This window comes from Papaver somniferum, chromosome 7, assembly GCF_003573695.1.
Source record: "Papaver somniferum cultivar HN1 chromosome 7, ASM357369v1, whole genome shotgun sequence".
NCBI lineage: Eukaryota > Viridiplantae > Streptophyta > Magnoliopsida > Ranunculales > Papaveraceae > Papaver > Papaver somniferum.
Window position 1 is genome coordinate 239,333,021 of NC_039364.1, and position 16,882 is coordinate 239,349,902.

The 16,882-nt window shown below is 35.7% G+C and overlaps 1 pseudogene; it reads right to left on the reverse strand.

Moving 5' to 3' along the window:
- Positions 1 to 3,307: 3,307 nt before the first annotated feature.
- Positions 3,308 to 6,673, reverse strand: LOC113293554 (annotated as a pseudogene).
- Positions 6,674 to 16,882: the final 10,209 nt, after the last annotated feature.

The window sequence follows — 16,882 nt, forward strand, 5'->3', positions numbered from 1 at the left end:
ACCAGAATTTTATCTATTGCCCACTTTGATTTTTTGTCGGTACTATCTACTCCCCATTTTGAACGTTGCCCAATAGTTAAAGTAACGGCGAGAGGATCTATGTGTGACCCACCCCCATTCAGAGATTCTTCTGCCAAGAATACTATAGGCTGCTTTTCCATTCTTCAAGGGGTGAATTTTTTTGTACAATATGAATTTCTTTTCCACCGTAATCGCGCTTGTGAACCTTGCTCATGATGTTCTCGTGAAAGCTTGCAATATTTCTCGCGGAATGTATGATGGAATTACATTGCAGATATTTAGTACCTTTTTCCATTACAATGCGATCCACCTGGGCTGGTTGTTGTACCCGAAGCTTAGTCTCTTGATGCACTGGTGGTGGTGGTAATGGTGGCGATGCTATAAAATGATCTAGTTTCCCTTGTTCAATCATTCACAATATAGTTCTCTGCACGTTCCTGCAATTATTAGTGGTATGCCCATGAAATCTATGATATGCACAAAATTCATTCCTATGTCTGCCTGGACGTGGCTCTACACCTATGTTTGGTGGGACTGGAATTTCTTCAGATAATATGACAGCTTCACCAATTTTATTTATTAGTGTATTGAGCTTTGGGAGCTTCACATCCTCGAACATATGAGCATTTGGTCTTCACTCACCAAATCGTTGATTGTTATACCTTCCTCACTGTTCATTATACCTCCCTCGCTGATCATTGTACCGTCTCCCTTGATTGTCTTCTTTGTGGCGTTTGTCTCTATATTTTTTGTTAAACCATTCTCCGTCTCTGCTCTACATTGCTACTTGCTTTTGTGACTTATTGTCGTGTTGCTCCTTGTAGTATGATTGTGGGACATTTTCTACTATATTAGTTATTTGTGGGAGAAGTCTCGAAGTACCTTCCTTCGCCGCGATAGGATGCATCGTCATCTCCTTTTTTTTCTCCTGCAAAGCGATGTATTCTTATTGATACTCTCGTTGAACATTCATTTTCAAAGTATCTTTTAACCTGAGTATCTGTGTGTATAACAGATCTGTTGCAAACAAATCAACACGAATCAAATTCGCCTCAGATTATCTCCCTACAAGCTCGCTACAAATAGTTCTCCATCGTGTGACCAAGCTTCGTAGACTTTCACGTGGTCTTCTCTTTATGGTAAACAATATCTCTATTCCAGGCCTTAACAACTTGTTGCTAATGTAGGTTTCAATAAATATGCTCTCAAAATCTCCATATGACTATATTGAACCTTTGGGTAAAACATTAAACTATGCCAAAACGTCCCCTGATAAGCTTGATGGAAAGTACTTGCATAATACTGCATCATTATGTCCCCATTGTAATACCGAAAGAGTGTGCGATCTAATATGTTGAACTGCACTTCCTGTCTCATTAAAGATACTGCCGGATGAGGGTAAAGTAAACTTCAGAGGAATTTCTGCAGGTAAAATATTGAGAGCTAATGGCGAACGCCTTGCTTCTTCTATTGCCTCAGCCAATTGAATTATACCTCCACTACTTCGTGAATTGTTCATCATCGCTCACATATCTCTTAACTCGTTTAATACCGCATGACTTAAATTCCACTCGCCTGGATTACTCACTTGCGTTTCCAACTCCCCTCGCCGACTTTCTTCTATCACCCTTTGCAAATTTCTTTGTTCTCGCAAACTTGTTTCTACAACTCTTCGTACATCTCTTTCATTGTTATTTTCTCTTCGATTTTCTCTTATTTGAGAATCTCTTTCTTCGCTTCTTTCCCTGCAATGGTCTCGTCTTTTTCTCGTCGAACTCCTGCTTGTTCGAGACTCTGAATCTCCAGAAATTGTTCGCGAGAACCTTTCTTTATTAAGTGTATTGTTATCATTTATCAATACTCTCTTCTGCTTGGAGAGACGTGCTCGCTCGTTTTCCATTTCTCTCTCCCTTCTCCCAGCGCCAAAATGTAACCGCAGGAAATCCCACAGTACACTCTAATGATGATATCTAGTAATTATTCAAGTCATATTAAACATAAACTCACAATTTTATCACGAAGATGATGATATTAATGAATAAGCTTTACACAAACCCTAACTTACAACACACAACTTTTTCTCCAAGATACTATTTAGACTACAAAATAACCACCCTTTTTACATTGCTCTCTTTTCCCTTATATAGGCATTTACATAATGGATGACAGCTAATTTAATATTAGTTTACAGCTAATAAAGGCTTCTACTTCGCCTACAATCTCGTCTATCTTTACGTGATGTTGGTTGTTATCATCGGGTAGGTATTTGATAGGTCAAACTTCTTCTCGCCAACTCTGCTCATACCTTTCATGCGAACCTTATCTTCCACTTTGCGCGATGTGTAATAAGTCAGAATCTCACTCGCATAAGAGTCACACTTTCCTTATGACTTTATTCTTCTCGGCGCCTATGTAATAGTCTCTCGTGCATCAAATCTTTTTTATCGTGTATCTCTTTTCCTCGTGCGCATACTCGTCGCTTTCAACCTCGTCGCTTTCAACCTCTTATATGATGTTACTGCTTCCCATAGCAATGACCAACTTCCTCCCCTCTTAAACCGTTGATTATTTCTGGATGCTTTACACATGTTCCATTCGTGGACCTTAGATAATTACTCGAGCTATACTCTTATGCTCTCATAGTGTAATCTTCTCAGAGGTATTCCTATTCTCAAATCATTCCTCGTAGCGAAATGATATTTTGTATCCACAATTTTGACTTTCAAATCAAAATGAATTATTTATACGGAAAATGGGTCATTTGACCAAATATTTTTAAGACATGGTTCTAATGGACGAGTAAAAATTAGTATGGGTGAAATGGACACAAAAAAATAGCAAGAATGAAACTGGATTCATCATGTCTTAAACTTTAAAAAAAACGAGGATGAAACTGGATGCATCCTGATGTAAATTAAAAATAAGAAAAAGTATTTGAAAATGGGTATGATGAAACTGTTTACATCCTGACTATTTTTTACATTCTCATCCATTTGAACAATATCAAATTTTACATGTCTTTTTCACCCAAAAATTATTGTTATTGGGTTAATTGACCAATTTTGTGTTATTTATAATGCGTCCGGAAGCGTCCAACCAATATCCACAAAGTGTGCATTCGTTAATGCTACTGTTAGAGTAGAAGTGTTCAACCACTACCCCATGGTCACTTCCTTGGTAGTGCAAAAAAAAGAAAAAAACATATTAGTATTTTTTTTTAAAGTTCCTGTTGTTATTTAGCTTATGATTAGCCTTTATTTGGAGGGAGGAGATGATATAAAAACAAACATGAGACATGCCCTAAGTCTTTATTTTTAACTTCTTTAATTAAAAAAATAAATCTCGGGTGTGAAGAACATCGGCATAATCTTATTGGAGTATAAGGACATCGGCACAATCTTATCGGAATATAAGAGTTTTTGTGCAACAAAAGATTGATCATGCTATGAGACAATGGAAGACCCTTTTTCCAAACAGTTTGATTTCCAAGCTCTCCCTCCTTTCAAGTTAAACTTCTTAAGTCGTCCAAAAACCATGACCATTATGAGCATTATTTTTCCTCCGTTGCTCCATCTTCCCACAAATCCGTACATCATATCTTTGCATTGGTCATTGGGGATTAGCAGCCGTTTACAACTGTAACCCGCTGTGAACCCTACATTTCCATATGCACTGCAGAAGCAATTTTGGATGAAAAGATAAGAAGTCAAATATGGTTTCGTTGTGATAAACAATCAAAATTTCTACCCATGGCTCTCGACCAATTTAAAATGATCGAGTGCCAATTCAATGTAAGTTGTGGTTTATTATGGAAAGTGGCGTTCCCGTTACGTATTCAAATGTCTTGGGCGATTTCAATGATAAAATAACTAGGAATCTAAATCTAGGTCATTTCTAGATCACAACCCATTGTAATGAATGTGACGTGATTTATATCATTTTTACATCTAGTTGAGGTCATTTTTTAAGTACGAAGACACTAAGTAAGTTGTTGGGAGGACAACATAACTAACAAATTCTAGAAAGCATGATATAACCAGTTTTATCGTGCCCATTTACAAATATTTTTTCTTATTTTTAATTTACACAGGATGTATCCAGTTTCATCTTTGCTATTTTTTAAATTTAAGCTAGGATGAATCCAGTTTCATCCTTGCTATTTTTTTTTTGGCCATTTCACCCAAACTATTTTTTACTCGTCCATTTGAATCGTGATTTAAAAATATTTGGACAAATGACCCGTTTTCCGAATAAGCTTTCACAGGCCTTTTCACTTGTATTATAAACTATCACATCATGTCTCTCCTTCTTCATGGTGGATTATCAAAAAAGTAAACCACGATAAAGTTATTAAGTGCTGATTTCCGCATCATCAACTTAAATACTGTTAGCAGTTAGCACTCTACTTTCTACCGAATATTGAAAGCAAAGCCAGAGTGGTAATTAAGTGGAAAGTTCATATGAAAGTATACCTGATAACTTCTATAGTGATGTTGAAGACATTGTAGTTGAGAGGATCATCCTTCAGCTTCTTTCTCTCTATTATGCAAATTATGGTTATGAAAATAACCAAATAAGATAACTGTGAAAATAACAAGTTATCGACTATTCTTCTTCGTGGTTGTCGCTTCGTTTCCCGATCACAACTTCCCGTCATTGATTGTTGTTCATCAATGATATTGACTTGAGAGGTAGAAATGAAGTGTATGGTGGAAGGTACCTGTAAAAATTATAAGAAAAAGAGAAAAGAATATAATATTTTTGAGCCGAACATAGAATCTTAGACTTGTATTCAACCCTAATAAGTATGTATTTGGGTAGAGTTTTACCATGGATTGGACCATTAAAAAGCATCAGATCCTCAATCTTTAAAGATTTGGATATCTAAAGTATAAAGATTTTTGGTCCCAACTTGAAACACCAAACTTGTATGAAGAGAACATGTCTTATGGTGGACTTTAAGCTATAAAAATGAACAAGCTTAATGTGTTCCACTGCTTTCATCCAAGTTTTTGCCTCAGCTATCTTCAGTGTAAGATAGCTGGGAATCCAAGTTTAAGCGTCAGTCCTATTGGTACAAGACTTGCTCTAATATAGAGACATTTCTTACGTATACGTTTCCATTATTTGCACATTTTAAGAAACTCCAGAGGTAATTATTTTTGCTAGACCATTGTGAAAAATGATTATCTTGAAACTACACTCTTTGAATTTGCCAAATATCCTTTTGTATGTCACAAAATTAGAAAGTGAAAATGTCATTTCTTGTGGAAGGACGGAGTACTCGTTAGAAACACGTAACAAAAACAAAATATGGGCGGAGGGATTCTCGTTTAAAACACGTAACAAAAATGAAAGACAGATGGGATTGAGAGATACTAACATCATAACGACGAATACCACCAAAACGGCCGGTGAGATGGTGGAAAGATCGACAATATTCTCCCCCGCATGTCTTGAATTAACAGTTTGAAACAGTGCACCGACAAATTTTTGATAGGAATTCATTCCATGTAATCCTTCCGAATTCCATTCCAACGAACAGAACAGTATAAACTGTACTAGTATGAATCCAAGCACAGTTGCAAGAAAATATAAGGAACTGATAGTAGAGATCAGTATTTCCTTCGCAGGATGTCGAATAATCTCATCTTTTGAAGTAACCTTCAATATGTGATGTAGTTTGTCATTAGTACTAAACCTTCCCAAAACCCATAAAACAAACCTCAAACATACCGGGAACAAAGTGTTACCGAAGAGAACTTGAGGAATTATAAGTAATAAGAGACAGGAATTCTTCCGAAAAACAACCATGTTTTCATTAGTTGGAATATAACCACAGTTCACAAACGATGAAACGATCGAGAATACGGAGAAAGTTAGGGGATCAATACCCTTACCTTCTAGAACCTCACTTGCACTTGGAACAAATTTCATGTAAATATAAACTAGTATAGAACCACCACCTAGAAACGCGCTGAGGTACCCTAGAAGCACATAACCTAAGTACTTGACGGAATTATACTTCAAATCCTCGTGATCACTAGTACTGCTGCTATAATGAGTTATGGACCGGATTACGTTGTCGTTAACGGTAACATATGATCCATTACTTTCTAATTCGCCCAACTCAAGCTGTGGATCATCATGAACAACAGTGTTAGTACTTCTTTCCTTTTTATTTCTCTCGGTGATCAATTTAGATTTCTCTACTTGAAGTTCAAGAAAACAAGTAAAAACTTCACCTCCTAAGAACATTAAAATGGTCAAAACAACAAGTTGATTATTTGAAAAAACCTCCATTTCGACAGTCGACATACTCGAAACTGTCGTAGCAGATACCGATGTAAAGAACATATCAAGATACTCCGGAGGACTACTTGATGCTCTTGGTTTTAGAAAACCCAAAGTTAAACAACCCATGATCGAAATACACATAAAATAACAAAACTGAGACCAAAATGATTTGAAGTTGAAGATCAAGTAACGGTAAAGACAAGGGATGAGACGATGAAAAGATTTTCCTAGACAAGCTACTTTGATGCATGAACAACTACAAAGAGAACCTAATTTACTACTCAAATAATGCAAATTGCTCTTCATGATTGCACAGCGATACCTCTGATTACGATCAGTTTTTGTTTTCTTTTGTGGTTTTCCGAATGTGTTCGTGTTTGTTTGTTAGTTCATGATTTTATAGTGGAGTTCCTTGCTATGTGTGAGTATACCTCACAAGAGTGGAAAGGTGCGGATTCCATTTTGATACAACAATTTTTATTTTTGTATGACTCATTGAGAAAACAAATATTACATCATACCTTTTTAGGCAAGTCAAATACAAATTAGCAATCATAATACACACAAGTCTATTTTAAATCAAGTAGAACGAGTGTGCACAGTCGAAAAGATCAAAAACCATATGAGAAAAGGACAAAAACCGAAAGCCCTTTACTCTATGGGTATATGCATACTTTTTCCGGTCAATAGGGAAAAACTAGTCGAAAAGCGGGTAATTATGGCCTGGGATGAGCAAATAAAGGCATACAATATGGCTTGGGATGAGTAAATAAAGGCATACAAGCAAACATGATTGGCATGGCAAATAGGGAAGTTGCCAAGTTGGGTGGTCAGACAATTGCAGTCGACCAACAACCTATAGCCTCTATCCTATTTAATCCAATGGATGATGTCCCTCAATCCCGCAACCATATAGTTCAATCCAACGGATAATATTGATTTGATCCTACGGCTAATGTCCCAATTATTGATTCCCTCCAATGAATATCTACTTGTGTGTTAAAAGTGATCACAACACATGTAAAGAGTTATTTTTAAATATTTTGAGTTCCCATGTCATTTAATTTGTAAAACGTATGATTTTCTGATTTTGTTTCTTCATTTTGGATTTTAAGGGTTATCTTAATTTGTAGAACAGCCTCACCTTGTTTTCTTATTTTACTCAGCATCTTCTTGTAATTACCAACAAACCCATTAAGCTCCCAAAGTGTCTCAACATCAAAAGCTTCAATATCAGTATCAAGCTCATCCCTATCTTGATCTAGTTCAACATTTCACTTTCTAATTATCTGCAAGACTTGATCCATCCTATCTTGAGGTAAATTCTGCAACATCTCACCCAATTTCTCCTTCTCAATACTCATATCTCTTTCATTTGCATCTTTAGCTTTCGGCTTTGGCTGTTTCACAGCTTGTTGATACACATGAAGAGCAGCAAACATCACTGGTTGTGCAGGTGTTGATGGTAACACCATCGGTAGTGGTTGAGGTGGAAGTAAAAAAGATGCTTCGATGACTGTGGATTTGAATTCTCTCTGAGAGGTGGTGGTTTATGCATAATTCTATCAGGTGTCACAGTCCTCATTGTATCTGGAGTTGATGATGCTAAAACCCTCTGTCGAACATAACCCGGCCACTCCCTTTCCGGTTCGTCATCAGAAATCCCAATAGGAACAACAATGCTGCTATCGGATTTTAACGGATAAATATCCGATAGCTTAACGTTAACGATATCGGATTGCATTTTTGATATCCGCCGGATGTTATCGGATATCCGATAACCCTTAACCTTAACCTTATCGGTTTTTCCAATATCCGGCGGATATTTATCCGTTGACAGCCCTACCGTGAGTGAATTGTTAGCTGACTTTTTAAATTTGCCAAAACTACGGACTGTCGATTGATCTATGTTGACTGTTTTGAGTCGGTCCGGCTACGATGAGAACTGGGCGCATATTCAGATTATGAGGCCCCTCCTATCTAGCTGACACGTCCTTGACAATAACCAACTTTAAGCTAATTATTTGTTTCCCAATATGACTCAAATATTATTTGTTTTACTTACTGATTTGCCCCTCAAATTAGTCAAACCGTATCTATTCCCCTGATTTCTCTAGAAATATATTCTTTCCTTTCTTGACTCGACTAAATTAAGATGTTCCTGTTTTTTCTTAATTTTATTCGAACGTATTTTATGGGTTTTTAAGGATTATGAAAAAGGAAAAGATTACGATGTACATGCAATTGCTTCTTCCACCAGTAATGCATTCATTTGGAACTGCAACAATGTCACTACAAAAATATGAATGAAATTACTCGTTGCACTGACTTAATAAAATTAGACTAGCAATTCAAAAGTTTTTATTTCTTTTATTCATCACTGGAATCAAATTAGAATTAGGTCTGAAAAGTATTAACTCAGATGACAATGGCAACAACGAATACTATAACATATATGAAATGTTTCAGCAAGTTTATCAAACAACAAATGAAAAACAACAAAGCTAAAAGATAATTTCTGGCTGCGCACAATCGCAAATTGAACAAGACTTAAACAAGAATAAAAACTTGGCATTCTTTCTTGCTTGTCCATATTATTTCCCCTGTACCTGAAATATTACGAAAACAAGAAGAAATTCAAAGCTAGGAAAAACCAGGCAGACAAATATGGTTAAACATTTTCAAGATTATTAGCACTAGTGGTATTTAGGAAAAGATGATTACCTAATTTTTCTTTCGTTTTTGCATTCTTTGTTTTTTTCTTCGTGCATATATCCAATGCTGACAAGTATTCTGTATATGGCTCCCCTTTTCTTCTTCTTTTTTTATCGTAGGATCCTGCATGGTAACTTGTCCATCAACGTTTCTCTTTTCAATATGCACTGATTTACCTGCTTGTTTCTGCTGTTCAGGATCGTCGGTTTTCTTGCCTCCATGCTAACTTTTTCATGTTGTGCATTCAACTCTGCAATGCAAGTATCTAGATGTCGCTTTACAACGCAAGCATCTAGATGTCGCTTTACAATGCAAGTTGTGTCAAAACAAACAACGTCACCGAAAAATCCATTACTTGAATTTGACCATTACTTGATCGCTTGACATGACCCTTGCGAACACTAAAGCCCTTCTTTCTGGCATACTCATTGTAAAATTCAAAAAACTTATCGTCTGATTCAAATGTCATTCCAAGTTTTGGCACATCATCACTTGGATCACTAATTGTATAATCCCCATCAGGTACTAAATTTTCATCATCTTCATCACTACTATCATTATTGTCCTTATTTGATTCTGACTCTAACAATCCATTATCATTAGGATGCAAATCGTCTTGATCAAAGTCTTCAGTTGGCATGAAATTAAGATCCCACAAACCAGTGTCACCATTACTCTTCATAGGATCACAACCGTAAGCACATTAAACAAGCATGAAAAGCACAATTTCTAGACAAGAAAAGCACAAGTGCCCAATATATGCATCAAATAATTCTCCTTCCTCTAACCTCCCTGTATAACCACGACTCCACCCAAAGCTCATTAAACACACAAATAAGGGAAATGAAGTAAATTAATGACTTACCTCTTCTGAATAAGCTTAGGTTTGTTTCTGGAAGAAAAAAAATGGTATCCCACGTCATCTGTTTCAGTAAGTAATCTAGATTAAGGAGGATCTGTCTAGGATGAACTGTTTAGAGAAAAAATCTCTAATAAACATAATATAGTATAATATAATATAAATTAGATAATAAACGAGTTTAGATATATATGAAAGTAATCCGTTGAACAGTATTTTGAAGACTTCGTTTTTTATGCAGGGTAAATTGGTAATAGGATTTAGGGAAGTTAAAAATAAAAGAGGACATGCCGAAATTAGCTGAAAGTTGGTTATTGTCAAGGACGTGTCATCTAGATAGAAGGGGCCTCGTACACTGAATATGCGCCCCGTTCCATCGTAGCCGGACCGGTTTTGAGTCTCGTCAAACTTATAACTCTTTGATCCCCTTCCGTCTTCTTCTCCTACTGTACTGAAATCATGTCATGCAACTTTAGTATTGTCTATCAATTATGTTTGCAGGAAAGAATATTATTTATATCCAAAATTACTTTTATGACTACACACGATTGATTGGTAATGATGATGATGCGAGATTAGGGTTAGGAAACGAATTAAAGATGAATAAAGGAGACAAGAATTTAACGTGGTTTGGCAAGTGATGCCTACATCCACGGATGGAATTTCGTAGGGAGAGATTTATTGATATGATGATTACAATAAGTCATTAATGGTTAGCTAACCTAAAATTCCATTTTTCCTTAAGCTTTAGGATACATGTATTAATTTATATAGTTTATGTAAACCCTAATTCTGATGTAAACGTAATATGCAAGCAACTTGGGCAATAAGGCTTCTGAAAACTTCTGGAATCTTCTTTCACAGGTTAGACGGACTTGATTAGCGGGTTCTCCGTCTATTTTATAGACGGTACAAACATCGCCCCCTCTTAACCTCCAACTTATTAGGGGTTAAGAAGTTTGTTATTCTTTCTGCGCCTACTGTTGATGACGTAACTCGCCCCCAAACGTTTGTAGAGATACTACAAACACGCCCCCAACTGCGATAACCTGCAATGAAAATTTTTCACGTGCTACGCGGAGTTCTTTTCACGTGGCAGACTTGTGATGCTTGAGATCTAGTTGAGTCCTGAGTGGAATGTAGTGTGTTTGCGGCTATGGCAGGCTTTTTGCTCTCAACGTAATAAGGCTTTAGCAATTTCTGCTCAGGCAGGCTTGTTGTTGCTTGTGTTGAATATGAGTCTTTGGACCAACGTTGGGCATTCGATTCGTGATCGAGCCGAGACTTTGTGCTTGCATCAGTGCAAGTCTTTCCTATGTTTGCGATAAGAGAAAGACTTATGTGCTCACGTGCAAGGTGAGACTTTAGGTGTTTTCCATGTGATGCAAGACTAAATATGAAGGGTCTAATAAGTTCTAATCTGCAATATTTTCAATGGATCACGTTGCTGACAAATCTCAAGCAAAAACTCCAACGAATTTTGAACTCAATCATGTTGCTATCCACGAACCTCGAACTCGATCATGTTGTTTCCCCAAGTGCATATAACACTTTCTAGAACATAAAAAAGTTTGCTTCCATGTTGTAGGGAATGGAAAGATGAGTTTAATGAGCCAAAACTCACTTAATTCATACTTAAAAAGAAGAAGTTATTGACAAAACAATATTTTCACGAAGCGCTCGTGTTGTTGCAGCGTTGGCAGTGACTGGATCAAGGCTACTGATGTGGCAGTCCCTGACTGTACTAAATTGCTAACGTGGCACCGAATGTGGTGACATTGCAATACGCCACAGAACGACTTCTCTGGTGATGACGTGGAAAAACCCTGCTGATGTGGCAATTGTGCTGACTGAATCAAGCATGTTGCAGTGGCCCATGAGCCGCCAACGTGGCATCTGCTGATTGTACATAAGTTGTTGTTGTGGCAACTGGTTGATCCCGAACAGTTTGAACCGAGTTGTACCAGCTGTTGGAGTGGTTGGATCTGAACCGAACGGTTTATCTGAACCGGATCAACAAGTGAACCAGTTTGTTGGTTGGTTGAGTTGGGCTGCCTGTACTGCTTGCTGCAACATTTATCAGTGTTATTGTTCTCTGGATCTGCAACGCCTTTGCAACTGTTTTCGTAACGGTTTGTTCAACTGGTTCGCAACTCGTATCTTTCGTAACACTTTTTTTCATCTGATTTACAACGCTTTCGCATGAACCCTTTTTTTTCCTCAGCTGATTTTTGCATCGAACTCGTGCACGATTTTTTCCGCACCTTTCTCAATGGAAAAACACGATTGTTTTACACGAATCCCCTTAGTCGGCGCCAATGTTTGTACCCAAAATTACTTTTAGGCACAAAACACGATTGATTGGCGATGATGATGATGATGCGAAATTAATTAAGGTTAGAAAACGAATTAAAGATGAATAAAGTAGACAACAGTTGAACGTGGTTCGGTGATGCTTACATCCACGAATGGAATCCCGTAGGGAGGCATTTTATTGATATGATGATTACAATAATTCTTGAATGGTTAGCTAACCTAAAATTCCCTATTTCCTTGGAGTTTAAGTTACATGTATTTATATAGTTTATGTAAACCCTAATTCTAGAGTAAACTTGATATGCAAGAAGCTTGGGCAACAAGACTTCTGGAATCTTCTTTCACGGGCCAGACATGCTTGATTAGCGAGCTCTTCGTCTATCTTATAGACGGTACAAACAATCATATGCGAGATTTGTTAGGATATAGTAACTGATTATGAATTAAAATATTTTTTAAAACCGAAATGACCATCCAAAACTTCTCTGGGACCCGGGTTCTTCAAATTTTACGGAGAGTAAATTGAACTTGTATGCAAAAATTGTATGAGATACTGTTTCAATCAACTTTTGTGTCAAATTGAAAATTAAATAAAATGAATCAGTATTAATGATCTAGTGACCAAAGTGTGGATCTTTTGGCTAATTAACCTGAATGCAATTCTTATTTCTTGGAGATTTAGAGAAAGAAATAAAATTAGGAGACATGTTGAAGTGATAACGAGTGGAAGGCTTTCCAATATCGAAGTTGTTAAATTGTTGGGTCCTGATGCTTTTTGGCGAAAAATTGTTATTCCCTGTGGGTTTGTTATGTTCGTATTGAAGAACTTGTTTTGCTGTTATAAAATATTGGTAAAACTTTTAATGTCGGTTAAGTTTTTAAATGAATAAAGCAGTATCTGAGATGCAATGAAGGTGTTCGACAAAATATCACCGTAAGGCCGGTTAAGTTTTTAAATGAGTTGGTTTAGAATATAATTTAATAATTTTTAAGGGTGTTTTGGTAAATTAATTTGACGGTCAAACTCAGTCTACGACCCCTTTGGCATCAATTGCAACTTACCCGACCCAAACCCTAATTAGACCCTAAATATAGGACCCTTTTACAAAATAACTCAATATTAATTATAGTCGAGGATTCATGTAGAAAAAGATAGTTGTGAAGATTCATGTATCCGGAACATAATATTGAACTCATTATTCCAGTATTGTTTGTTTACGAGATCATATCATTTAAGGGAGTTGCACCACCATTTTAAAAAGTTGGAGTAAATTACATGGTGTTTCTCACTTGGTTGTCTATCTATTTAGATCTAGTAAGAGTTTGAATTCGTTAGATCTTTCCCCAAAGTCTTCCTTCGTGTCCCATCGATGACAATGATGATTAGGACACTCGAGATACTTTGTGAGACGATTAGGATCACAATGATCTCCCCTTGGGAATTTGGGTTTTTCGCTCGTCATGCCAATTGTGGCAAATGAGACCTCAAAGATGATGAACCTTCTCCTCTAGGATAACTCAAAAATATTATTGAAAGATCACTCGAATATGTAGATAGAACTACTGATTTAAAGTCAACATTTACATACTTCACTTTGTGCAACTTTGGATAGTGGAATGAAGTTGTTGATTTTTTAGGAGTGTTACATTGTTACTTTGAAGATTGTTGATTTAAAGACTGGTTACATTAATATTTGTACACTTGATTGACTGGGATAACACTATATTCAAGTAATTGAACATAAACCAAATTGACCAAGGAGTTTATATATTCTAAACTTATTAATTCTTGTGGATTCAAAGTGTTCAGAGATTATAAAATTAAATGTAAGAACCTTATCTCGGAATACATATCTTTTCTTTATTATAACTGAAACTGGGTGATTCATACAATATTTCATATACTGTTTTATTGAAATCTCTAAGAAATTCTAGTCATCCTTTTGGAGGACAGGATGGCGACAGTCTTCATGAAGGACAACGTACCAATTCATAGACAGTAACATACTTTTGTTACGGGATTCTTATGTGTGGGTCAGATTAGTTGTAGTCACGGGGATACTACAAAAACAGAGCAATTAAGTGTTCTCTTTTGACATTGTAAGAAAGAGTGCAGCATCTTAATCCTAAGAGTTAAAACTAGACTAGTAACTAGCTAGTTTTTTTTTTTTCAGATGCAGTTTTCTGCGATAACAAATTCTCTTGTTTTGTACTTTTACTTCACTTCCTTATTAGAAAAAACGTGTGTGCGATGCGCCTGCCGACTTGATGCTTTATTACAAAACCAATAAAGGAGTAACAAACAAAGATACTTTAGTCAGTCCAATCGATATCTATCACGTATATGACGTTGTTACAACTTTGATGCTCTATCATTATCTAACATACATGTGTATCTTAGTATTTTATAAGTATGAAGTTATGCTTCCTGCCTTTTTCTTTTATCTTCTCAATGATCCATTTCTTGACGTTAATCCTTCTTGATAAGTCTTGGGATTTCACAGAGGCCGAGATAGGAGTCTTGTTTTCCCTTTGTTTTCGTGTACCTTGTTACGAGGATTATGATTTTAATTTTCTTACATAAATATGTGAAAAAAATGAAAAAGAAAAAAAAATTAATCAACTACCAATTTCTATACCTAGTCTGATACTTAGCTACCAATTGCTATACCTGGTCCTAGTAAAACTATAGAAAATGCTCAAAGACTTATTTTTAAGATACGTTTAGCATTGCTAATACTTTCATAAACACCTCTAAGACATCATTGATCACTAAAAAACTTGTGTATGTGGATCATTATTAATTATATTTAAGTGTTTAAACGAACATCAAATTGCTTTAGTTCATAAGGCATATTTTCTAAAAACGGCCATTGTACATGGTTCCGTAACTAGACCACTGTGTATATTCATCTATGTAAGTTTCAACACTAGTTTTCACATGCCTACTTGAAACCCTAATTAGATTTTCATCTAAACAGGGAAAGTTATTACTTAAATCTCAAGTTATCTTGGCTTGAATTCTAAGCAACCCTCAGTCTTGAACATATATAAATATAGATGTTCTTTCAACTGGGAAATTTAATCCCATATACTTTTTGTCCTACTTGATAGCTAGAATCATCCTCTATTTACCTAGGTTTCCTCTAAGAAACATGATTAGACTTAAATGATTCACGTGGGAATTCGTGAAGCTAGGTACGGCTATCTTTACCTTAATAGTTTGTGAATCCTGATCTTGTTTTTTCTGTTATCGAGGTTTTTGTCATCTCTTTCGGGAAATATAGATAGAAATCACAAAGTTCTCTCCGTCTCAGAATTTGTGATTCCTCAAGATAGATATCTGAAAACTTCACTTCATTGATTAGTTCAAGATTTTTCTTGAGATGTCTAAATTTTCCAGATTGTGGGGTTTGTTAGATTTGTCTCTTGAAAACAGATTTCCAAGCTTGATCTTTGATCTAAATGGAAATAAATAGACTTACTTGTTAGAGGAAGATTGGTATCAAAAGTTTTCACATAGGTTGAAGCAACTCTTAGGATGTAAATTACGTTAGCCAAGGAAATCAATTGCATATAACCTTGAAAGGTTCAAGATAAGTAAGGAGCACAATTGTAAATGAATCGCTTGGAGGGTGGATTCAGTCTCAATTACATTCCACTCTGAAGTATGATAGTAGGCTAGTGTTTGTAATGGCTTAATACAGTTTGTTGTTCAAATCTGGACGAGGGATCCTGGGATATTTTTGTTATTGTGGTTTCCTCGTTCACAAAGCTTCTGGTTTCTTGCGTTTTTTCTTTTCGACATTATATTTTTTATGTTTATAACATGATTTGCATATGTAGTACATAATTATTTTTAGTAAATATGTTCATGTTAATGGTGATCAATTACGAGACTTGTTCTTGTATAATTCGTACCTTGAAAGATAGATAACAAGTTTCAAACTTAGAAGAATTTCGATTAATTGGATACAACTCGATTAATCTACGATACTGATTTTTTGGGATCGTCCAAGTACTCTTCTTAACAATCAGGTTCACAGAATCCATATTTTACACTTTTAGATTAAGAAGAGATAGAAATATAAACTGTATATACATATTTTCAAGGATCATTAAGCTGGTCTACCTACAATTTAATTAGGTTTTTGTCTATACAGGTTGCCGAGGGAAAAAGTTGGTAGTGTACTTGGTACCCTCTCCTTTTCAATCTGCTTGGCATTTTAACTTTTCAACAAACAGTGAAAGTTCATAAACTTTTATGCGATGAAAATATCAAATAAAGAAGTGTATCATTTCCTTACCAAGTCTTTGTAGCATGTAAATAAATCTCAGAATGTGTCTCAATAAGCCAAATCTTAAGAATTTGCAAATTTGTAGTTACAAGATTTATTTAGAAAGAGCGGAGGGAAAAACTTTAATTTTTTTTTGAAATAAAGACTTATCTTTAGAGAATTGAATTGGATGTCTTCTGAAAAAATTGAAATCCTAAGAATTTTAATTGTGGTTGGATTGTTCTATGTCACTCGATTTAGGTATTTTGAGAAGAAGAAAGAAGAGACAAAAAAAAACACAAATTATCTATCTGCCTCTCAAATTTTTTAAAATCTAAATAAAAATAAAAATGGATGAAGATAAAAGCAATATATGAAGAAGAAAAAAAGACGGGGG